The sequence below is a fragment of the Microtus pennsylvanicus genome, chromosome 19, assembly GCF_037038515.1.
Source record: "Microtus pennsylvanicus isolate mMicPen1 chromosome 19, mMicPen1.hap1, whole genome shotgun sequence".
NCBI classification, from domain to species: domain Eukaryota; kingdom Metazoa; phylum Chordata; class Mammalia; order Rodentia; family Cricetidae; genus Microtus; species Microtus pennsylvanicus.
In genome coordinates, this window is record NC_134597.1 from 22,580,730 (window position 1) to 22,606,439 (window position 25,710).

At 49.9% G+C, this 25,710-nt stretch overlaps 1 long non-coding RNA gene across 1 annotated transcript; it reads left to right on the forward strand.

Annotated features, from left to right (window-relative positions):
* Positions 1–11,745: 11,745 nt before the first annotated feature.
* On the forward strand, positions 11,746–25,668 carry LOC142838205 (uncharacterized). The gene is made up of 3 exons (XR_012908523.1): positions 11,746–12,901; positions 14,298–14,505; positions 25,349–25,668. It is a non-coding gene; the product is annotated as an uncharacterized LOC142838205 (long non-coding RNA).
* Positions 25,669–25,710: the final 42 nt, after the last annotated feature.

Below are 25,710 nucleotides of genomic sequence, written 5' to 3' on the forward strand. Positions count from 1 at the left end.
ATGTGTCTCTGTATGGTTTATTTCCATGATGTCTCAAAGTAAAAGCTTTAAAGAAAAAAAAAAAGAACTTAACATCAGCCTCCGGCATGTGCACACATGTGCACACACAGAGAGATCACAGACTGCATGAGAAGAGGCACGAGGGCATGTACTCAGTGTACACTGCCTAGTTGTGTGAAAGCACCCTTATGCGGCACAGTTGCATATACAATGTATGTATACAATGATTTATTTTTAAGAAACACATTGGAATAGGGCCTCCACCAAGAACCTTATTTTAACCTAATCACTTGTGTGAAAGGCCTTATCTCTAAAGGTAGTCTCGCACGGAGGTATTGGGAGTTAGAACGGCTACGTGAGAATGGGGGAGGGGGAAATTCATCCCTACAAGCCATCTCGACTCTCCCGCAGGCTCCATGCAATAGCCCTGTACGCTGGTCTCTGTCACCCGAACAGCGGCTGGTAGGCGGCTAAGGCGAAACCGCCTGTCTCGCCTTGTGGGGTTTCTTACTCTCACATTGCAGTCCTGTGCTGTGGCTACCCTGTGACGGGGACTGCTCCAGTCAGGAAACCAAGTCCAGCACTAGCGACTAGGGGCTGGCAGCATGAGCCCGACTCCAGCTTTTGCCAGCTCTGCTCTGACTCAGCCATCAGATTATTCCTGACGCCAAACCCTCCTCACTACATCTGCGAGTTCAGCTTTCTTTCCCTGATGCCATAGTCATGTTGTGGCATTCGGCAAACGGCTGATACACCCTGGCTCACCTCCCGTCTCCCTCCCAGGGCAGCCCTGGCCTCCCCATTCTAAAGTTCTTGGATGGTTATTGGGTGTAAAACATTTTCCCCTTATTTTCTTTGCTGCCACATCCCCAGCTCTATTTATTGTCCCCCTAGGAAGGTTTGTTTGAGGGGATTAAAAATAGAGACATAGGTGGGGGCAGAAAAGATGAAGAGAGGAGACAGTGATCAGAACAGTGGGGGTGGGACAAAGAGAGGTCACAGAGGGACTATCCTTGGGGTTTCATATGAACTTGTGCATTGGACAGCAAGTCCAAAGGAAGCCTTTGCAGAGTCAGAATCATGGCTCCCTGTCTGGTACCCAGGATGCACTGGTCTAGGTCCTGGTGCAGTGGGTCCTTCTAACCTGAGGGGAGAAGGGTGTCAAGATCGACTTTCTGGGTCCTGACAGGAAACAGTGCTGGTCACCTGAGCACCTTTCATCAGTCTGGAATGAGGTCATGGCATGGAGGGCGTGCTGGTTAACACTGAGTGACATCTTGTTAGAATCAAGAATCACTTAAGAGAAAAACATCTGGGGCTACATGTAAGGTAGTTTTGAGGTTGCTTTCACTGATGTCAGTAGATCAGTCCTAACCATGGGTGGCATTACTCCATGGGCCAGGGTCTGGACTGGATGGAAAGGATTAAGAAAGCTCAGCACTGGCTTTCTTCTCGCTCTGGCTCGTGACGACAGTTTCAATGTGTCCAGCCACCTCCTGCGGTCGTCCTCCCCCACCGTGATGGACTGTACCCTCTAGGTGGAGCCAAGATGAGCCCTCCCTTCCTTCGGATGCATTGCAATGTTTTTTACATTGACATATTGCATGTGTGAGTGTGCACACTTGTGCATCGTATGCATGTATAGCATGCAGATTTTAGGATTGCACTCAGGTTGGCAGGTGGGGAGGCAAGTGTCTTTTTCCAACGAGTCATGCAGCTGACCCTTAAACTGCTTTTGGTATGTGTTTTGTCCCTAGAATAAGAAAAGTAGCTAACATAGAGAACAAAGACTGGAGAAAGAACTCCTCCAGAGAGCGCACCTTGCTAACAGCGCTGTAAAACCCGCTCAAGCCCATTCTAGGTCTCCAGCTCCTGCAGTTTGTTTTGCATTCGTAGAACTAGCTTTGGGCTACTTGTTTGCAGTGCTGGAGACCTCCTCTGAGGACCCCTCTGGGCCTGTCTGGCAGCACAATCCCTTGGACTACTACTCCCAGGGTGCAATGCGGTCACCAGCTGTTTAGTTTGGGGTTCTTCTCACCTCTGAGCTCCTAGGCTGCTGCCTACAGGCCTCATCTGTACTTGAAATGAGGAAGCAATTGACCTTCAAGAAGGGTCTTTTTCTTGAAGTCAGATCCTCTAACGCATCCACCCGTGAGGCTCAGGACATTCAGGAGAAAACGTCCATACCCCCTTTTGATGTGGAGAGCCCCAATGAGAGCTGGCAGCCTTCAAGATTTGAGGCCCCTCTCTCACCCTCCCTCATAGTCCAATTCCCCTGATGTGAGCTTAAGTGGGCGGAATGGGAAGTGGGGGTTAGACTTTCATTACCATCAGAAAGGAGAGAGCTCTAAAGATATCAATAGAGCAGAATTCTATAAATGTCGCTGTCTCAATTCATCACCATTCAGTGTACACAACCGTTATTTTTATCTAAATTATTTTCAGAACAAGAATAAGATTCATATGTTAAATTAAACAACTGTTACTCTATTTAGTTTCATTTTATGGCTAATGAAACCATGAAGACAATGAGAACTTGTAATAGGTCTGGAAAATATTATCACTGAGCTGATAAAAAGAATATAAATACTGGCCTATAAATTAGCGTGGAACACTCAAGTAAGAAATATTTCTATTTTAGCATGAACTAACGAGAATAAATACTCAACAGAGAAAATTACAAGGAACAACTTGTTGCCAGGCAGGTGACAAATCAAGAAAAATGAAGCTACACCGGAGAAGGATGAGTCACTCACCAGGTGACGAAATCACGAAATGACATTACACAGCGTCTCGTCTGATTTCTGTTGCTGTAACAGGATGTCTGGAAACAGATCATTTTAAAAGAAGATCCATTAACTCTGGCTCGAAGTTCTACAAAGCCAAGAGCAAGACGCTACCATCTTTTCAGTATCTGCTGAGGCTGCATGTTTCCAAAGGTGGAGCACAACGTGCAAGTGGCTGAGCGCGTGGAAGGCAGGGAGGGGACACAGAAGCGGACCTGCTTTATAACCTGGCTCTCCAGAGCCCTCACCCAGTCTCAAAGAGAAAGGCACAATTCCCTGTTAAATATCCCTCCTCCCAACAAAGCTACCAAACTTCAGTAGAACTTTGATGGGAATGGACCACATTCCAGTCATTGTACAGACAAATATTACCAGCTCCATGGAAGAACCCTCTCCCAGAGCTCTCAGGGAGGAGAGGGTCATTTGCAGTTAATCCCAGTTACAACAGGAAGATGTGGCCCTTACGGGGAGGGCTTTGAGGCTGATTGCTGCCTGTAGAATCCACTGCCAGGGCCATGAACGATGTGAATCTCTCTCCATCAGCTGAGACAAGATTCTACCCTGCCCCCTCTGCCCAGCTTTGCTCATTTGCGACACCAAGGTTCAGGTCACAGAGCCTTACTGCAGCTGCTCTTAGTCCTGCCTGAAGTCTAGCGGCTTCCCTGTGTTGACAATGACTTTCTCTGGCTGCTATCTCTTGGTCACATTTCTGGCTACTCCTAGGTCTCCCTCTGCCTGATCCCCTCTCTTCTGCCTCTTAGCATAACCAGGAAGTATTGGATGGGAAGCACCCATCTTTGTCCTTATCACAGGGTGGTGAGGGATGGGCACTTGAGGACAAACTCCCTTGCAGACTCTGGTCAACACCCAAATCTTTGAATAGTCACAGAGATCCTGCCACCAGACTGAAAGGGAAGCTCAGGAAAACCACTGGACTGAACCACTCCAAGGATAGAAAGAAGGGTTTATTGGGAATCAACCACCAAGGCTACTTCTTGGGGTGAGGGGCAGGGGACAGAGAGAAGCAAAATAGCAGAAAGGCAAGCAGATTCTGACCATCAGCAGTGGAGTCTCTGAGGTCCATACAGGCTGTTTGCAACTAGATGTCCTGTCTGGAGTAGTTGACCTTTTGGGGATGGAACTAAGGGAGATTCCTGGTAAACAGAAAGTACCTTAGAAATATGCCTTTCTGGTGGGGAAAAAAAAACACCTTTAGGCAATAGTTAACTGGGCCAGAGTCCTTCTGTTTAAGACATGGTCACCAGCATTGCCATCTGAGGGTTTGCTTTGGAGGTCCAAAGACACAGACCATTCCTCCTGCCTCTTTCTTCCTTGCTTCTTGTCTTCTTTTCTTTTCTCTTTTTGTTTTGTTTTGTTTTATGAAACAGGGTTTCTCTGTGTATCTCAGGCTGTCCTGGAACTCATTCTGTAAATCAGGCTGGCCTAGAACTCACAGAGGTCCTCCTGCCTCTGCCTCACAAGTGCTGGGACTAAAAGCGTGCACAGCCACCACCCGGTCCTTGCCTTCCTTTCTTATCCAGTCCACCTGTCCTTTCGTTCTGTCAACATTAATTATGATTGCTGGGTATATAGCCGCTAATAAGACAGACAAGACTCCTATCCTTGGGGATCCAGTCCGCTGGGACAGACAAACATTAAGTCCACCAACAAAGGAACCACAGTCATGCATACACATTTGCAGAAGAGATGTGAGCCCAGGGAAGAAGCGCGGGGCGTTCGGCACTGGACTAACGGGGTCAGTTTAATTTGGGTGCTCGGGGAAGGTCTCTTAGCGGGCGTGATAATTAAGATCCCTGCTGCAGGCTGTGCTGGAGTCATCCAGGGAAGTGGGAGGGACACTGTCCCTGGCAGAGGGGACAGCAAGGGCAAAGACCCTGAGGCGAGCGTGGAGTGTTCCAGGAGCTGGAGGCATGCCAATAAGGCTGGAGCGTCGAGAGAGAGGGGAAGATTGACAGACAGGAGAAGCGTGGGGAGAAAGCAGGTGATCAGACGTGATTTACTTTTAAGAGTGGCAAGAAACCACTTAAGGATTTCTTAGGTGGCGGAGGAAGAAAAGCAGGTTTGCATTTAAATTTGGGCGAATTGGAGGAGCAAGGGCTCCCGTGGAGTGGGCGGGTAGGAGGTTTAGTCCTGAGATCATAAGAGCCACCAGGTCTTCCCCAGGGCAGGGCAGGGGGTGTCCAGGGACAAAAGGGTGGCTTCAAAAGGCATTTAGAAGTCTGACCTTGAGACTTCAGAAATGAAGGAATAATAACAGAGATGCAGGGGCAGTCTGCTGTTGGGGGATGGACAGACTTCCCTTTGGGGAGGCAGAGGCATCCTGCTTTATAATTAAGTGTGGCCAGGGCTTCGCTAGAGGAGCAGAGTCGCGCAAGGTCACTCACACAGCGTTTCGAGCTAGGAGTGAAACCCTTGGGCTGAGCCTCCGCTCGGTGCCCACTCTGCCTTGTGTGGGCTAAAGCAGGACTCGGAGGACCTTCCCCAGGGTGGGGCTGCAGCCTTCAGGGCTGTCCTGCTCTACTTTGTCATCTTAGGCGGGGGGGGGGGGGGGGGAACCGTCCTGGAGTGATGGAGGTGGCCATAGCACAGGGAGTGGCCCCTCAAATAGCCTGCCCCCCCTCCCCCCTCCAGCTTCTAGTCGGCCTCCTCCTGTCACTTTGCCCTTCACACATCATCCGCATTAACAAATTCTGAACCTTGAAAGCCGGAAGTGACATTGCTGATCCCTGTACAGTGTGGGTCCTTAGCGTCTCCCCATTAAACCGGACTGCGTGTGGTACACAAGCTAGCCACCTTAGTCTCCTCTTGGGGCCCGCTCCCCTGACCTCGTCCCTGGGACCCTCTCCCCCCACCTAGTAGATAATCTGTACCCTGTCCTTTCTTGTGTATTACGTCTTAAGTTTACTGCAACCCAGTCTCTTTCCCTCACCTACCTAGGTCAATCTGTACCCCAATGCTGCTCATCAGGTTAGTATAAAGCTATTTTCTATCACCAGCCTGGCCCTTTCTCTCTCCTGTTCAGAACCCTTCAGAGACGGCCCATGGCCCACTGGAAGAGCTGCGAACCCATCTGCTGGCCAGAACACCAAGCTCTCATGGAAGTCTCTCTCTCTCTCTCTCTCTCTCTCTCTCTCTCTCTCTCTCCCTTCCTCCCTGTCTCTCTCTCTCTCCCTGTCTCTCTCTCCCTGTCTCTCTCTCCCTGTCTCTCTCTCTCCCTGTCTCTCTCTCTCCCTGTCTCTCTCTCTCTCTCCCTGTCTCTCTCTCTCCCTGTCTCTCTCTCTCCCTGTCTCTCTCTCTCTCTCCCTGTCTCTCTCTCTCCCTGTCTCTCTCCCTGTCTCTCTCTCTATCTCTCTCTCCCTGTCTCTCTCTCTCCCTGTCTCTCTCTCTCTATCTATCTCTCTCTCCCTGTCTCTCTCTCCCTGTCTCTCTCTCCCTGTCTCTCTCTCCCTGTCTCTCTCTCTCCCTGTTTCTCTCTCTCTATCTCTCTCTCTCCCTGTCTCTCTCTCTCTCCCTGTCTCTCTCTCTCCCTGGTCTCTCTCTCCCTGTCTCTCTCTCCCTCCCTGTCTCTCTCTCCCTCCCTGTCTCTCTCTCTCTCCCTGTCTCTCTCTCTCTCTCCCTGTCTCTCTCTCTCTCTCCCTGTCTCTCTCTCTCCCTGTCTCTCTCTCTCTCTCTCCCTGTCTCTCTCTCTTCCCCTCCCCTCTCTCCTTCTCGGTGTCTCATGTCTTTATGCCTTCCATTCTCTCTCCACATCTCTCTCTCCAACCACCTCTCACTTTCCCACACTGAGCAAACATGACCTCCCTGCAGAAGCTGCCCAGGCCCCGCCCCTCATCCTAGCCATCTTAGATAGTCTCAGCTTCCTGGACTCCCCCAGCACTGGGTGTTTTCTCCACCATTTACCTACAGACACCTGCCTTGTCCCACCTTGACTTATGTAGGCATAGAAAGCAGCGTGGGAGGTGGGGGGGGGTAGCCCAGCTCCAGGAGAGTTGGTCAGACATCCGCAGGATGTTTTGTGAGAGGTGATCCCAGCACCCAGAGAGAAACGACCACACTGGCCTTCTCATCTGGAAGCCGCTGACAGGCAAGGTCTCAGAGGGCTCGTTTCTCCATCTGGTGTATTCAGTACAGGGCACAGCAAGATGCAGGCACTTAGGTAATGTCTACCGAGTGAGCAGCTGGGTGGTGAATGAATTTCACTGCTACTGGGGTTCTGGGGAGGGGATTAAGGCATCCAAGGGATGTTTTTACAAGCAGGTGGGTTGGTGCATCAACAAGAAAGGGTTTGGACCAGGAAAAGGAGGGGGGGTGGTGATAAGAGTTTGTGGGATGAATGGAGCTGAACAGAAGGGATAGGGCATGGGGCTGCCTTAGAGGCAGGACAGTTCTCTGGTGGGATTGCTTCTGTCTGAGCAAGACCAAGCAGAAGAGTCGGGAAGCTACGGTTGGGCGCTGGAGCCACAGGGAGCTCCAGCTTCTCTATGTGCTGCCCCACGAGGCTATAAATACTAGATGGGCTCACTTATCCTTACCTCTTCTGATCTTCCGGAAAGAGGTCTAGGGAGAGAACTTTCCAGAACTTAGACCAGTGGCCTGGCCAGTGTGGGAGAAGCTGGAGCAGAACAGGGACACTGAGCACCTCTTTCCACATGCCGGTTCATGGTTTTATGTTTGTCAGGTCTCAGGAAGGTGACCGCTTATTCCTGGAGGGCCCAGAGCCACTGCCAGGGTAGAGGTGGGCTGACGGGTGAAGGTTGGGGGCTGATGTCAGGAACTGGGAATCTAAGCGGCCTTTGAAGGCAGGACTCGGGGACTTCTCTGATATGTGGCTGGACAGACCGAAGTCACAGTTGTCATCGAAGAGCAGCTAGCACCGTCCTGCTCCCCTAATCTAGCACAAAGTAGAGCTGTGTCTCCAGTTCTTGGACAGAGGTGCTAGCCCTGGGAGCACACCTTTCTTCTTTGCATAAGAGCTCTGCCTCAGCTAATGGTGTCCTGGCCCCACCATCTGAGCCCCTGTCCTCCTACATATCCTGTGCTCCAAATATGTGGAGAAATTAATATCACATAGGTCCTTCATCCAAGGCCAGACCCCTCTCCTCTCCATGGAAGATATCTTATACTCAAACCACATTACAGGCCTTTGAGGACGAGGTGAGGCCCACTCACTTGGCCTACTAATATAAATGTTAATCTCATCCTTAAAAATGCCTTTGGAGACACATTCGATACAGTAACTAAATAGTTGGACACTTCTCGTCTCAGTCAAGTTAACACATAAAATCAGTCATCACCACTTCTTCAGGAAAGACTCGGTTTGCGAAGAGACCTAGGGAGGGGCGGGGGCTAGACCTGAACTATGCAGGATAAGATAGATCATCCGGTAAATGGACATCACACCCAAGGACCCGAGGCCGGGACGCAGTTGACACCGTCACAGAAAGTAAGGAAGCCAGTGTGTCTGGAGAAGGGTGGACCAGGGGATGGGGTGAGGTGAGAGAGGCAGCGGGGGGGGGGGGGGGGTGGATGGGATCGGGCTCATGGGTTGTTTCTGAGATAGGAAGACACTGAGGAAGATTTACACAGAGATTCCATGGCTCTTTGGTTGGCTAGGTTTCCCGTTGTTTTGTTCAGCTTTTTTATGAAGGGTCTTGCATATCCCAAATCAACCTTGAACTCGCTGTGTAGTTGAAGGTCACCTAGAGGTTTGATCTTCCTGCCTTCTATGCTAGGATCATAGGTGTACCCCATCACGCTCAGTTTCGGCGGTGCAGAGGACCAAACCCCAGGGCCTAAGCAAGTCCTCTACCAACTGAGCTACCTCTCTAAAGGGACGCTGTGGCCACTCTGTGCAGACAGACTGTGGACAGCAAGTGTGGAAACGGATCCTGTGAGGCAGTGACAGGTCATGTCTTGACAAGGTGGTGAGAGGCAGCTAGCCCACGGGGTTCTTAACTTTCCTAACACTGTGGTCCTTTAATACAGTTCCTCCTGGTGTGCTGACCCCACCCATACAATTATTTTACTGCTACTTCATAAATGTAATGTTGCTACCATTATGAATCAAATTGTAAATATCTGATATGCAGGATATCTGATGTGCAATGATATGCGACCCTCCACAGAGGGGTTATGACCCACAGATTGAGAACTGCTGGGCTAGAGACTCCTGAAGACCCAGCGGTGTGCTGACAATGAGATAGGCAATCTGGAGGACCCAAAGGGGTTTTTCCCTTGAGCTGGATTTCCATTTCCTCATGTAGGAACAAGGGCATCCCCACAGGGAAAGCCTGCAGCTCTGTACAGGCTTGTAGCGAGCCATGGCTGAATGACTGTGTGAGATAAGAACCTAGAGAAGCCTTGGAAAGGGACGGGGAAGACACAGTCAATGCCAAAGAGAGTGTCCTCAGGGCCTAGGTCAGTGTGAGGAAGGCAGGGGGTGTCACACTTTTCCCCCAAGACAGCCCTTAACAGCCTGCCTGGTGACTTGAATTCCAAGCCCACATGACTCAGCGGAAAGCCACCAGAGGCATGAGCCTCCATCCTTGCCACCTCCCTCCTGTGTGTTCTGGCACAAGCTGCAGCCAGGCAAGGAAGGCAGGAGAGAGCTGGGAAAGAGGATCCAGAGATTTCCCAGGGACCATGCTATGGGGGCGAGGGGGTGCACGCAGAGGGGGTAGACCAGGTGAAGTCAGGAGCAGCTGAAACCAGGGGTCTTCCTCAGCCTATGCAAGATAGCAAGCCCACAGTGAGATGCTTGTGGTCCTGGAGCCCCCTCCAGCTTCCCGAAGAGAAGGCCTACCTGCTGAGCAGGTAGGAGAGGACTCCCCTTCTCCTCTTCCCGAGAGTGAGCATAGCCCCACCCGGACTCCCAACAGAAAGGCAGCACAGGTATCTCTCTTAGAAAGGTACCCTCAGAGCCCCCCCTCCAGCCTTGTGCGCCCCCAGGCCCTTCTATGCAGTTTGCCCTGGAGTCAGGTGGTCCCATCCTGCATTCTGTTTCCTACACCGGATAGGGACTGAGCAGGACCAGCCAGTATCTTCAGCGGCCTCTGCTAATGGGCTGTGTTGGTGTTGGCAGGTAGACAGCTCTTCCTTGACCGCCTTCAGAAAATGCAAGATAAGGGCCAACTGGAGCTGAGGTGGCTGAGATGCAGAACCATCCAATCCACAACCCCTCAATCAAGAGCTGGAATCTCTCCGCTGTCTGTGACTGGGACCGCGGGGGCCCCCAGATAGAGTGGACACCCAGGCTATTGGGGAGTGGGGCTCCTAGGAAACCTTCCTCCCTTTGTCCGTGGAGCAAGGGAGAATTTAGGGGGTCACTATAATTGTTTAAGACCACGAATGTTGGGGGGAGGCCCGAATGGGGCCTGGCCTGGATCATCTACCTTTCTTCATCATACAGTGACATTCACTGAAGCTGACCAGGATCCAGGCCTTAAGCCCAGAGGCATCCAGTGACAGCATCTTCTGAGGGCTCTTGGTAAGTCGACAGGGGGAACTGGGCGGGCTGATGCTGTGTAATCCAGGACATAAATGATCCCTGGGATGACTGAATCACAGTCACAAAAGGGGACCATAAAATCCTCACAGAGAGAAGAGGAGACAGATTCCAGGTGCCCTGTACACCAGGACACGTGACCACTCCGCTCTCTCCCAGCCTACCAAGTAAGAAGGAGATTGACACAGAGTGGGTAGAAGTGGGTGCCGCTGGGATTTCTGTCACCTGCTCTTTCCCTCCTCCGCTCTCCTCTCTAGGTCCTGACTCTGCTTCCTTGAACCCATCTGCAGATGCAAGCCCTGTTTGGGAGGGGCTGCACCTCCCTGCAACACTACCTTCTAAAGCTGTCTCCTTTGGATCTTTTTGCGGTCTGGGCTTGCTGTTCTCTCAACAGTAGTCAGGAAGCCCTTACCCCAAAAAGTATCTACGGGCGGCATGGTCTACTGGGGGACCCCCCCCGAGGTCTCCAGGAGAGTCACACCAAACCCAAGAACACCAGGTGAATTCACGGCCTCCTTGTCATACCTTTGTGTCCCTGGGTGACCATAAGTCTAGTCCCAAGGCAGTGCTTCTCAGTCTTCCTAATGCTATGACCTTTTAATTTAGTTTCTCATGTTGTGGTGACCCCCAACCATAGAATTATTTTCATTACTGCTTCATAACTGTAATTTTGCTACTATTATGAATTATAGTGTAAGTATCTGAGATGTAAGATATCTGATATGCAATCCCTAAGGGGTTGTGACCCACAGGCTGAGAAACACTGCTTCCTGTACCCTAGTCACCTCATACCTTTAATTGTTGCCAGGGAGACACTGTTTAGTGGGAGCGACTTCAGTCTAGGCTAGAGAAGGCCGCTTGGGTGGATGTTGCTGGCCACCATGGGCACTCCTGGCAGAACTGTCACTCAATATGTCCAGCCTCCTCTTTCCCCCACCCCTATCTCACCACTCCCCACCCCCTCCCCAACATTAAGTAGACATTCAAGACAGGCCTGGCTGTTGGACTTCTGGGCAGAGAGACCTGTCACTAGGAACAAACGCCACAGTTGATCGGACTGATCCCAGCAGCTGTGTGACGAGATGATGAGCAGAAGCCCAGGGTGAGGTGCCTGGCGTCTGTCTGTCCTTAGCTCGAGTAGCTGCTACCTCCTTCCTCCTGTAAGTCACTACAAAATCCTTCAGATAAAATCCTTGACTGCCCAAGGTAACATTACTTACCACTGATTCAGAGCCCTCTAGAAAGAGGAGGGGGTTTGCATACTCTGGAGAAAAGGGGCTGACTTGAGGGAAATCTGTCATTCTTAGAGGAGGACTCTTGGGTGTATTGAGGGGGGTCCATAGGCAAGGGCTGAGTTCAGATCCAGCGGGACTGTCTAAAGGTGAGTGCCGTGTTGGGATAAAGAGCAGAGGACCAACATAACATAGAAAGATTTAAAATCACCGGTCCTCAGTCTCCAGAGGGGTAAGAAGAGGGGATGACAATTGCAGGTGGCTCCGGCCAGTTCTATGGAGTTGGGGATGCCGCTGCATCTGTGGTGAGGTTACAGGAGGTCAACGGTGACCACCCGGGTATCCCCATCCTCCCCATCCCACCGAGGTTGAGAGATCCCCAAGTACTTCTGTGCTTCCTGGCCTGGAGGAGGCTAGGGTCCCTGCCTTTCCTTATCTGGATCTTTCTACTCTCTATGCCTAGGCGCGGGGTGGAGGGAAGCCCAAGGCGAAGAGTATGATGTTCATCTTGTAGACAACAAAGCCACAGATGTTGAGAAAGGCCCCAGAAGGTTCTGTTCCTGTGCAGAAGTCACAGGAGGCAAGACTAAGGCGACGTGTGAGCTGAAGCGTGGACCTCACTGAATTCAAGGGACCCTGAGGGGCTGGGAGTGCGCTGTGGCACTTCAGGAAAGAGAGCTGAGTTGACACTGGGAGACAGACATCAGCGAAGAAGGCACGACATCGACGGGCCACCTTTCAGGACTAACGGCCCTGGTGCTTCCCGACTTCCCAATTCGGACCCCAAACAAAGCAGGTTTGCTAGGCCACCAGCCCCAGCGTGGGGGTGGGAACGATGTACGTGGCTCAAGGGCGGCATCGTGCGGTCATCGCGGGGTAGTTCACGCTACAGCCTCCATTATGAGTGAGTCTAGTGGACCACAGTCCGTGTCCTCGTGCTCCCCCTCCACGCAACCCCCCTCCCCAGGGAGATTAGGAAAACAAAACAAAAGTCCCATCCCAAGGGGCCCAGGATCTGGAGCGGGGCGGGAGCGTGAGGCGCCCTTTGGTGAGGTTCTTTACTGCTTTCTCCTCACCTGGGATAGATCACCTCTCAAAATGGGTTCTGAGTCCACAACTATTTGCCACTTGCTCTTCAGTCGAGTATCTCAAGTCACAGTTCTGCTCCTTCCGGGAGCTGTTCCCATTAAAAGGCATCTTTCAGAAAAGATTTCAGCTTCCAGTACGCGAGAGGAACCTGGCCTTTCTGAGTCCCTCAGATCTGGAGTCAGAGCGCAGTCTTCCAGGACTAGCTGTGTGCTTCTTGGGAAAGCTGCTAACCCTCTCGGCGCTTCAGTTTTCCTCATCCACAAAACAAGGTAACGACATTTCCCTTATAGGGCCGTGGGTCCCGACTCTGGGCCTAGCGCACGGGAGGGATCTGCTTGACGACCTGTGTATGGAGGTTTGCTGCTCAGGACACCGTGACCACCCTCTGGGGAGCAGGGGTAGAAGAGACCTGAAGAAGGCAGGGGGCGCTGTTCCGCTGCAGCTCCTGGAGTCAAAGGGAGCTGGGAGCGACAGCTGTCTAGCTGGAGGGGAGGGGGACTCTCCCCACCTATGGATCATCACGCCTGCAGAGAAGAAGCAACGAGCAGAGTAGCACAGAAGGGGCCAAGCGAAATCAAGAAGGAAAGGGAGAATGGAGAGGTTCAATGTGCTCCTTGGGCACCTGGGCAGGGTGCCCCCTCTCCCAGGAAGCTGAAGGCTGGGGTCTGATCCTTATGGGCATAAGAGCCCTGCAGGCTATGTAGATAAAGAGGCCTTGCGCCAATCACCTTCCTCCTCCAGACCTCACCGTCTGGATAATCAGAGGAGTGTGTAGGGCATCTAAGCTACCACCTGCTCCCTCCCAAGACCACCGCCCCCCCCCCCCCCATAGGCAAGCAGAACTAGGGGCCCCATGCTAACACGCGAATTGGAGCTGTTTCGGCGCCGATAGGCTTGTGGGTATCGAAGGCAGGCACCTGAGATCTGGAATCCGGGAGAAAGAGGCTTGGAGAAATTAGTAGCAGTGAAGAGACCTAAGGGCCTCCTGGAAGTGCAGTTGGAGCAGACATCAAAGGTGGCTGGAGTTATCACTTTCCACGAGGGTAGCAACACATGACCCTGCACACCAACACGGCTCCATTCAGCTGCCCCACTGTGAACCCTTCCCCTCTTCAGTCTGCAAAGCCCAGCAGGACCTGGGGAAGAGACAGTGGAAACCCATCAGACAGCGTCTGCTCTGGACTCCCGCTTCCCTTCCTGTCCTGTCCTCTCTCTTCCTTCTCCCTCCTCCTCCTCCTTTCTCATTCCTTCCCTCTTTCCTTCCCAGAGTCTAAGCCTTGGACAGCTAGGAATCATCTCAGATCAGATTCTGTCCTGATTCCAAGAGTTCCTGGGGTCGGTGCACAGCCATCTTGAAGACTGTGTGTGCTCTTTAGAGGTGTGGTCGGGGCATTCAGGATGGGAACAGAGCTGATAGGCTAGCGGTCCAGGACATGGCTCCCTTGCAGAAAGATCAAGAAGTCCCTCTTTTAGCTCCTTTATGTCAACACTGTGGGATCATTAACAGACTCCAGGGCTCAGTCTTTGGGAACAGAGATTCTCAAAGTAGGGACCTTCAGCTCAGCATCATACTGGACACTGGCAGCTGCTTCAGTCTGGTGCCTAGTTTTTTACTTGTTTGTTTGTTTGTTTTGTAATGTCTTCAGAGAGCGTGTTCTTCAACAGTTTCTAGCACCTGGTGCCTTCATTCAGAACTGAAGGTGGAACCCAGAAACATCACAAGAAGCCTCCACTCACACGGTCCAGGCTTCAGCTTCCGCGGAATTGTGAGAAAGGAGCCCATGGAAACAGGAGCTGTTGAATGCCTATGGAGCTCAATTATAGCAGAACACTGAGAGAGAACGAGGAAGAAGGAAGCTAAAGAAAGAACTAGGTAGGACTTTCCTCTGGGCAGAAGAGCAACTGGGGGGCTTGGAACTCAGGCACTGGGGCCTCCTGTAGCTGTTGACATGGTTGGGGCAGCCAGCTTCCTGTATTCTCATGTTTACCCTGCATCTGAATGAAGGAAATGGGGTCAATTTCTATGAGTCATGAGATCAGAAGGATATAGGATAATTGGCTGGGGTGGGTGGAAACCCCCTTGGGCATCCATTTCTACAGCAGAGAAAAACACATATGAGCACTCATTGGAAACCCAAGGAAGGCAGTCCTAAGAAGGTTCTCTCTTGTTGAAGTATTTCAACCTTATGGCAAAATACAAAGAGAAATAGAGCAATGGCTTTGTACCTACCCCCAAGAAATGACAGATGCTATTACATTTTGCTGCATTTAAATCATATTCTAAAAAAAAAAAAACACCGCTGAAGTCCTTGCGCCCCCTTCTCTCTCCAAATCCAGCCGCTGTCCTGCAATCAGCGGGTATTTTTCTGACACACACGCTCTCCCATTATTACTCATAAATTACACCTAGCAACACTTTGAATGCTTTTTATTTCCCGTAAGTGATGTCACCGTGACCCTATCTCTTGAGAACTTGATGTGTTTTTTTTTTAATCCAGTATTGTGTTTCCAGGCACACTCATTTTAACTTCTGAATAACTGGACAGTACAAGGAAACCACGGTTCGTGCCCTAACCTCCCGATGACATTTCCGTTTGCCGCGGTCTGGACACAGCTTGTTCCTTCTGAAACTCGTGTCGAAATTTGATTGCCATTGTGCCGGTCATTCGGCAGGGGCCACCGTGCTCATGAATGGCTTAATCCATTCATGGATTGATAGATTAGTTCAAGAATGACTTCCTTATAAAAATGAGTTCTCACTTGGAGGAGTAATTCCAGCTATCAGCTCAGGCAAGAGGACCCTAAGTTTGAAGCCAGGCTTAACAACTGTCTTAGTCACTGTTCTATTGCTGTGAAGAGACTCCATGGCCAAAGCAGCTCTTATAAGAGCAAACATTTGACTGAGGGTTGCTTACAGTTTCGGAGGTTTAATTCGCTATCATCATAGCTGGGAGCATGGTAGCAAGCACGAAGAAGGCACGGTGCTGGAGAAATGGAAGGCTACGTCCTGATCCACAGGCAGAAAAACAGATTGAGAATGAGCCTGGAATAGACTTCAAAACCCCAAGCTTTGCCACCACCCCTTCCTCCATACACTTCCTCCTTCCTCCAAGGTCACACCTCTTAATCCTTCTAATCCTATCAAAGAGTTCCAGTCCCTGGTGACTGAGGATTCAAATACGTGAGTCTATGGAGGCCACTCTTATTCAAACCGCCATAGCAATTTAACATGAGCTACCTCAAAATAAACAAAATCAAGGGCTAGAGATGTAGGTCAATGATCCTGGCTTTAATCCCCAGTAACACGAAACCAAAGACAGAAACGAAAATAAACATATAGGTAAGAATGAAAGGGGGGGTAGTGGTAGTGAGATGCCTTGGCAGGAAAGAATGCTGGTTGCCAAGCCTGGCAGCCTGATTGGGTCCTTGGAACTTACATCTTGGAAGAGAACCAGTTTCCTCGGTTGTCCTCTGCCCATCACATGCATGCAGGGGCATGCATGGCCGCACTCCATGTGTGCACGCACGCAGACGTGTTAAATAAACACTAAACCAAAACCAAGACAAGCACAGTAACAGGCAGGGCAGTGAGCTCTCTGCTTAGCTTGCTCTTTCTTACCCGGAGGTGTGCTCTGTCAGGCTCTGATGCAGGAGGAAGCCCCTGCTCTGGACCGTCCAGAGGATAATCTACAAGGGCCGTGTTTTAAATATATAGAAAGTTAGGAAGAAAAAGATAGCAAGTACCATAGAGATGGAGACAGCAGCTGAACATCGTCAAGCCAGCGGTTTTCATCATCTAGCGAAGGTGGCTGGAGTAGCCTGGCTGATGAGCAGATGAAGACAGCATTACCAGCTCGGGGCTTCCAACATCCAGCAAAAACTGACTGGGGAAGTTGAGGCAGTCAGCTGTAGCTCCTGACTGAGCTTCCTTTCTATGCATGGGTCTCTCGACCCTTGCAAACCCTTCACCTCCCAGCTGTTCCCAAGGACATGGTGCCTTCAATGTTCCTGGCTGCTGGTTATTTCCAGCTTTCTTTGTCACAGGACCAGGGGGCCAGGCTGGCCCCAGTTAAGGAGTTTGAAGAGACCATGGAAGGCCTCTTTGCCTCCAGAGTCTACTCTCAGGAAACTCAACAGAATGTGACAATTTACCAATATAATGTGTATTTCAGACCTTTACCATGGGACAAGCAGGTGTCAGAAACACGTTTTTATATACCCCAGCCTCCCAGAATTGTAAGCTAAATAAAGCTGTATTTTTTATAAATTAGTCCTAGGGTATTTTTTGTTGTTGTTGTTGTTTTTTTAAGTAACAGAAAATGAACTCATTTTTTTTTCTAATTTGTCACTATCGCAAAAAATTCTTCGGGGAACATCTTCACCCATGCATCCCTGGTGCTGCTGGGTTGCAGGGAAGCGGCTGCCTCAATCACAGAGATGGCTGGTTAATTCACTCAGTAGCCTGTGCACATCACTAACAGAATGTCACACTGTGATGGCTAAGTGAGATTACCAGCTTGATTGGCATTTAGAATCATCAAGAAGACACAACTCTGGCTGTGTGTGCAAGAATCACAGGGTCACTGAGACTTTTTAACAAGGTCCCCTGAATGTTGCTGACACCAGCCAATGTGTGTCTAAGCAGGATTCCCTGCAAGGAGACCCTGAATGACCAAAGAAATCTGTCTGAGTGGGGAAGAACCATCCTGAATGTGGGTTCTACCACCCCCTAGGTGTGGTTCCTGGGCTGAGTACAGAAATGAGGAGACCATATGAGCACCAGAATTCAATGCTGTTTTCTCGCTGTGGACGGAATATGATCTGTACCTGCTGCCATGTTTTCATGTTGCTGTGACTGACTGACCGTGTGACTTTTAGGCATCGGTTTGTGGGAGGAATTGGAAGAGCTTTGAGCAACGAGCTAGAAAAAGCTCTAGAATGCACAGCAGAGCTTAAAGAGCCATTCTGGGGGAAAGAGGAAGACCAGTAACATTGCTGAAAATGTAGTGTTCTAGTCAAGGTCTCTTCTGCTGTGATGGAACACCATGACCAAAGAAGTTGGGGAGGAACGGTTTATTTGGCTTACACTTCCTCATCACTGTTCATCATTGAGGGAAGCCAGGACAGGAACTCAAACGGGGCAGGAACCTGGAGGCAGGAGCTGAAGCAGGGCCATGGAGGGGTGCTGCCTACTGACTTGCTCCCCAGAGTTTGCTCAACCTGCTTTCTAACAGCACCCAGGACCACCAGCCCAGATATGACACCAGACACAATCACTAATTAAGAAAATGCCTTACAGGCTTGCCTACAGCTTGGTCTTTAGGCAGGCATTTTCTCAATTGAGGTTCCCTCCTCTCAGATAACTCCAGCTTGCGTCAAGTTGACATAAATAAAACTAGCCAGCACACATAGGTAATAAAATTCTGACTGATGGGGTTTCAGAGGATGGTAAGGACTATCAGGAATGGAACTAGAGGCCATTTGATGTTACATTCTGGCAAAATAATGAGGCTATATTCTTATTGCCCTGAGAACTTGAGCAAGGCTGAATTCAAAGGCAATGGACTAATGTGCTTGTCAGAGAAAAAGTCGAGACAATATAGCACTCAGGCTGTGTCATGGTGACCGCCCACTTCTCTTCCACAGGTTTATAGGAGGAGAGCAGAAAGATGGCTAAGAGACGTGTAAAAGCACACAGGTTGGAGAGGAAGAGAAGGACAGCTAAAGCTGCAGCTAAGGGTGCAGTGAAAGCACATGCAATTACCAAAGAAATTAATGCAACTCAAAAGAGACTTTTCACTTTGCACTGGAAGGATGGTACTCGAAGCTGCTTCCTCTCAGGTCCCAGTTCAAGAAAAGTGACTAAGACAGACACATCCTAAAACATTCCTTATTTGGAGAGTTCTTCCCTGAACCAAACAAACTATAAGGATAATAGAATTCCTGACTTTTGTTCTTGACTCTACTTTCCCTTAAAGTCTTAACTTCTTCAGCTGTAAATTCTTTGACCTTTTCTAAAGTTTCTAAAGAATCTGAGCTTAGTGACCTCAAAGGAACAACGGATTGTGTGTGTGCATGTGTATGAGTGTGTGCGTATGTGTGTATGTGCGTGTGTATGCACGTGTGTATATGCATGTGTGTGCATGTGCATGTATGGTGTGTATGTGTGTGTATATGCATGTATGTGCATGTGTGTATGTATGCGTGTGTGAGTGTGTGTATGTGTGTGTGCATGTATGTGTATGTGTGTTTATATGCATGTGTGTATGCACGTGTGTGTGTGTGTGTGTGTGTGTGTGTGTGTGTGTGTGGCTTTGTAGTAAAGACAGTAGAGAAAAGGCCTAGTAAGGGGCAGACTTCCACAATATCTTTTTTTTTCGAGACAGGGTTTCTCCGTAGCTTTTGGTTCCTGTCCTGAAACTAGCTCTTGTAGACCAGACTGGCCTAGAACTCACAGAGATCCACCTGCCTCTGCCTCCCGAGTGCTGGGATTAAAGGCGTGTGCCACCACCGCCCGGCTCACAATATCTTTTAAACAATTCGCCGTCTCCAGGAAAGGGCACCACCCTCATACTGCAGGTCCTTCCCTTCCTTCCACTTGTTGTGCGTGGGAGGAAGGAGGTCCTAAAATGTCACCCTGTAATTCCATATTCCCACGTATGCCCCAAGTGTTTCTCTAAGCTACATTAACCCAGACAAGAAGGAAAGGGGTACACTCTCTGGGGGTGGGGCCACTCCATGTGCTTATCTAGGGTAAAGGGCTGGCTTTTGGCCCCAAGCCCAAGAGTCCTCTGCCCATGCCAAAGACTGCTCCTGCCCTGGGCCTGTGAGGATGAACAACTGCCAAAGATTCGGACAGGGCACCAACAGCGTTCAGCCTAGCTCTTGGCTACTGACAATGCCTCCACCTCAGGGCAGACAGAACCAGTCTGGAGCTCATTTTCCCCACGTCCCTTGAAGCATTGACTATCAGGGCTTCTTAACAGGACTTGAGAAGGGGGAGGGTGGTTAAAGAGAACACAGCCAAATTGCCTGTCTCAGAAGGAAGACGGCTCAAGAGGAAGAGAGTTCAAGCGAATGAAGAAGGGAAATATGGAAGACCCTCATCCAAGAGGGTCTTGTGAATGAGCTTTCCCCCACTAACATCTGAAGAGTTGTGTTTGGAGGGCTCGTTTGACCTTCATCAAAAAGGTGACGTCGCCACAGACCCCTTTCGTTCCTGAACTGTCTCCTGCCCGGGTGACGTGACTTACTTCAGCCTGGAGGGCAGGAGTCCTACCCAAGTGCCAAGGGCATCACTTCAAGGACCTCACCTCAGAGTCCTGCCCACCAGCCAATGAGGACTCCCGGAGGTGAGGTCACTACATCCTCATTCCCAGCCTGACAAGGGAGAATGGGACCGAGGGGGCGGGGTAGTGAATACCAAAGCCACCACCGAGGTTGGTGAAGTGGCGAAGGGCAAATGAGTCAGCAGCGAGTTTAAGCAATGAACAATTGCACCACGGGGTGTTTCTCAAATTCTTGTCTACTTTTAGAAAGTACGCAATGCCATTCAAGTGGGCATCTTGATTCTGAAATAGCGACGAACATGTTAAAAATGCTGTGGCTGAAGACGTGCCCGCGGTGACCTCGTTCCTAAAACAATAGCCCACAGTTGTGTTGCGCGAGTCCTTTAGCGAATCTTGCAACCTGGCTGCTCCTTCGGGTCCTTGCTGGTGACATGAAAGGAATGTGTGCAAACCATGGAGGTTCCTTCCAGCCTCAGATTCTGAGACCTGATGCGAGGCTCACATTCCTGACACCCAGGCTGTGTCTCTACAGGGGGGGGGGAGGCAAGACCACCAACCGATCCGCTGTGCGAACTGTGGACAATTCATTTGTGGACAAGATGTTCTAGAACCCCAATCAATTCTTTGGCTCAAGATGGATGAAACAATGAGTTAATTGGCATTGGTTTTCATTTCACAACCGGCAGCCCTGGCATCATCTCGACCAGTGGCTCTCCCACGGCGGTGTCCTGACACGCTGCGTGCCTGGAGCGGTTTTGAGGTGTGTCATAGGCAAGTGGCTACCTAATAACAAACTGCCGAGTCTTTCAAATGATTGACGATCGTTCTCGTTTTAATCCGTTAGAACAGAGTCTATGGAATCCTATAATAATGCCCTGGCCAGTCGCTTGCAATCTGGCATGCCTCTGTGTGTGGGAGAAATTTTGTAGCTGGCAGACAAGGGCTGCTTGGAGCCCCAACCCCACTGGATGCCATGGGGGAAGGTGTCATGAGCCATACACATGAATATTCCATCACCTGCAACAGTGGTAGGGTGTCTATGAGAAGTCCTCGCTACATGGCGAGACATTAAACCATTGAAGATCTAGGCTCTAGAATAACCCGGTCTAAGCACAGTCTGCTTCCAGCAGCCTCTGATTTAGCAAGGGAGCTGGTGAAGACCGGGCAGTTCAGAAGAACACAGAATGAAAGGGCCTGTTCGTTATGTCTTATCACCTGTTCATTAATGAGGAAGGGAATGGGGTGTGACACAGTATATATTGAGTATCTGGGTATCCAGCCTTGCATCAACTAATCATGGCTGGTTTAATACTGTTCCTCAGAAATGTTGGGTTCTCAGTCTGTGAGACTGTACTTCCTCCCCTGGTGCAGAAAAGCGCTGTAATGTTCAGGTCACTGAGTTACCGTAGAAGTGATCTATTTCAATCCAAGGCCAGGGCAGTGCCTTGCTAGCTTTAGACTGCTCCGACCATCCTCTCCCTCCGGCACAGAGACCGCTTTACTGGTGGCAGCCTGGCATGTCATAAGCCTGAGTTCTAGGGTAACGTGAAGCGGAGCCCCAAGTCTGGCTGGGCAGCGTGTCGATCACATAGTGCCTGGAAGATGAAGTCACACTTGGTGGCTATGGCCATTAAGATTTAGGGGTCACTTGTAACTGCAGCACAGACTAATTTTGTGCTGAGTGGTACAATGTTTTATATAACATAGTGACACGGGAGAAAAAAAAGTGAGCTTTCGAATTTAGAAAGGCTGGAGTAGAATCTTAACACTTGCTGACTGTGAGCAAATTTATTAACACCTTAGACTGTGGGCAAACCCAGTTTCTTGGCCTGTCAGATGGCAGTTCTGACTGCTTGCTCAAAACATAAATATGAATAGTATATATAAAACATCTGCTGCAGGATTGGCACATAGATGCCCAGTTCTGATGATTTCAAGTTCATGTAATCCTCAAAATAGCCCTAGGAATGGAGGGTGGGGGGAGAGAGAGAGAGAGGACTAGGAGAATAATAAAGGGTAATTCATTACTGACATTTCAGCAGGCACCAGATATTATGGAGAATACTGACCAGGGACCCCAGGACCCCAGTGAGCATGAAAAGTCACCCATGTCCCCTGTCCCAAGCTCACAGTAACTCTAAAAGGTAGGACAGGCTCTGAGATTGTAATTTACCGATTTAGCTTTTCTGCAGCCAGAGGAAAGGCTGGCTCTACCCGAGGGATGATCATCAACACCTTCCACATATAAAACACAAACATGGCGGTGGCAGCGTGGGACTTACTGCAGCTTGTTATCCTGCCAAGAGCAGCCACCGCCGCCGCCGCCGCAGCCTCTCCCTGAGGTCCAATGGGCTAAACTCTTCTCCTAAATCAGCTTATTAGTATTATCAGGACTGCTTCGGTGGGCTCAGCCAGGATCCAGGAATGTTCTGGAGAATGGACTATAAAGGAAGAGAGAGCAACAGAATGTCCATGAGACAGGAAGACGTGCAGGGGTCCCCTCTTCTGAATAACTCTGACCTCCAGAAAATGGGTATTTCTTCTAAGTTTAGATAACCAAAGTATTCATGAGATATACCTGGATTTGTGACCAATGCTCAGGGGTTATACATAAAAATGCAAATGAAATTGCGAGATTGAGTCAGGGAGATGGAGAAGGGGTGGGTATAGTCAACCTCAGTTTGATCCATACCCAAGATTGTACCCTGGCCTTGCTCTGTAAACCAGGCTGGCCTCAAACTCAGAGACCCACCTGTCTCTGCCAAGGTGTGCGTCATCGTGCCCCTCGAAGATCCTTTTCTTTTGTTAAATCACTTTTCTCATGGAAAGAAACTCTGATAAGAGAGGAGAATGTGGCCTCACTCACTGAGCCTTTTAAATTTAAAAGCTTTATAGCTGAAGTGAAAATTGCCTGTAAATGTTGGGCTGTGAGCAGCTGCAGGAGTCTGCGGCAATAGTCAGGAAAAGGCCTTTATTTAATTCTCAGTGGAGCTGTCTCCTGTTGATGTGGCTCCCAGGGAGAGACAAACAGCCCAGGCCTTGCAGAGGGGAACTGATGCCTGGGTTAGGACTGCGCCTGTTGCTGGGCAGCTGCTGGGGCTGGGACAAAGGTTGGCACTCGAGTCTCTCCAACATTTGAATACTGATGCCCCATCCCTGCTGTGTCTTCATGAGGACCTCTAAGAGGGTAATTAGGGCGACATAAAACCATGAGGATGGGGACTTTGATCAACAATTGCCTTTATAGAAAGAGGCAATGTGGGCATAAGAATGCCAGGTATGAGTACACACAGAGAAAAGTCCTAATGAGGAGACAGGCAGAAGGCTGTGTCTGCAGCCCACAAGAGAAGCCTCAGCAGAAACCCAGCCCGTGGGCACGTCCATCCTGGGCTCCAGCCTCCCTGTGAGCGAGCAGTGCTTGAATTTCACCTGTGGAACCTCAGCCCCTGGTGTTGTTGTGGACGCAAGCTGACAGTGCAGGCCACAATCCAGACTGCCCATTTTCTGTTCCTTTTCCGCTTATGGGTTGGTTTCACAGATAACCGGCACCTCCCCCAACTCTGCAGACCCTCCCAAGCCTGCCTGTTATTTTTTCCACACACCCAGTCATCTGGTTAGAAAGCCAGAAATTTGGGCCAGGCGGAAATGAGTCAGGATTTGGCACATTCTCATAGGGGGTGATAGTCATAGCAAACATGAATGGAGCTCAGCTCTGGCAGCTTCTACCTGCCTCCAGCAAACACGCGGGGAAATCCTTGTCCGTTTTGTGCCTCACTGTCCTCATCTGTAAAATGGGACATAAACATTACCCCCCCCCCATAAAATTATAGGCAAATAACATAAGAACAGGCAATGAAATAAATGATCAGCATCTGGGACCAAGGTAGCCTAGGAACAGCCTAGCTCAGAGGCAGGCTGCTTGCTTTGGCACAAGGTGGTAGGGACAGGGGAGGGGTGCCTGAGCGGATAGGGCTTCCCTTCTAAGTGGAAAAGGCACCAAGTTCTTCCCCTGGCTGAACCCCTGTCACCCCCTCTCCTAAAACACGGTGGTGGGAGCTGGAAGGAGGCTTTTCAGAGAGAAAACTGAGCATCTTAATAAATAAATTAATGGAGTCAGCTTTCCCAGGGATCAATGGTACCGAGCTTTATATGTAAAGTGTTCTCTATGCCGCCCCTCAGTGCTGCTGTGGCATCATTTAGACACCATTGGTAAGAGCAGTATTAGGCAGCTTCATTAACAAATTTGGTTTGACTTTGTTATACAGAAGCGCTCCACTCATGCCAACGGCTTCTCTGAGCCCTCCCCACATATCCAGGAATAAACAACATGTTGGCCTCACCCGAGAATGAGAACCATCAGAACCTGGCACACCCCAGCAAGTATGTCTTCCTGACTCTGGACCTTCTGGCCAGAGGGACGGGTGGAGGACTCCATTTTCCAACTCCTTTCCTTTCAATGAGCGAGAACATTGGTGTGCCAGGGAGGGATGGGGAGCAGTGCTGGGCTTGACTGCTAAGGAAAGAGCTCAGATGGCGGTGTGGTCCACAGGGCTCTGCTCACAGGTGGCCTGAGCCCCGGGATGACGGACACATGATGCAGGGAGTGTGTTCCCTCAGATAAGCTCTGGGATAATTGTGACATTTGCTATTTTGTTCCCCAGGGCCTCCACCTGCTTTAATGAAAGTGGATCCAGGTCTCTATTTTCACACACCCCAGGATCTTGCTAAGCACACAGGGAGACTCGGGCAGAAGTCCCTTTGTGTCTCTCTGTCGCCTTCTACTTAAAAGTACTACAGAAGTCATGTTCTCACATGGCCTGGTTTGTACCTACTAAAGAGCAGGCTTTTCAAAGTCATATGACACAAAGAGTCAATTCACAATTTAACCTTATCAAGGCCCTGGTTGCTAAGGAAATTTTTTTGTAGAGACTAGTGATAATAAATCCTTCTGTCTTCATCACTGTTCTAGTGCTGTGAAGAGACACCATGACCAAGGCAACTCCCATAAAAGAAAGCATTTAATTGGGGGCTTGCTACAGCTTCTGAGATTAGTCCGTTGTCATCATGGCAGAGAGCATGGCAACACACAGGCAGACACTGTGTTAGGGAAGTAGCCGAGAGTTCTACAACCTGATCTGTAAGCAGAGAGACAGACTGACAGACGCTGGGCCTGCTGTGGGCCCACCCCAGTGACACACTTCCTCTATCGAGACCAGGCCTCCTAATCCTTTTCCTGGTAAGTAAGCATTCAAATATATGAGCCTATGAGGGCCATTCTTGTTGAAATCATCACACTCACAAAGATTGAGAATGAGAAAGGGATTCAAGAAAAGAATATCCTCCCACAGGCCCAAGAAAAGCAGTCATGAGCTACAGACCGTCTGGAAACCTCACGCCTTACTATAATCTGCTTGTTTTTCTCTACAGGCTACAAGGATGGGAGGCCAAACACCCAGAAGAAAGCCAAGCTTACCCCAGAGATGTTGGAAGGGTTTGAAAGATGGTCCTTAGACATCAGATATCAAGGCTGGAGAGAAGCGATAGACGGAGCCTTCTCGAAAATATGAGCCAGAACTGACACAAGAGTTCAGAGTCAATGAACTCTACCTGGCTGAAGAAAGCGCACGTTAAGTAACAGTAGTTGAAGATACTGACATATGCTCACATGTTCGCGGTGCCTTGAGTCTGCGCACCCTGTATTGAGTTGATATTTGAGTCTGAGATTCTTTGTTCTAGGCTGCTTTAATTAAAAGCCCTGTTTACAATTATTTATTTATTTATATTATTTA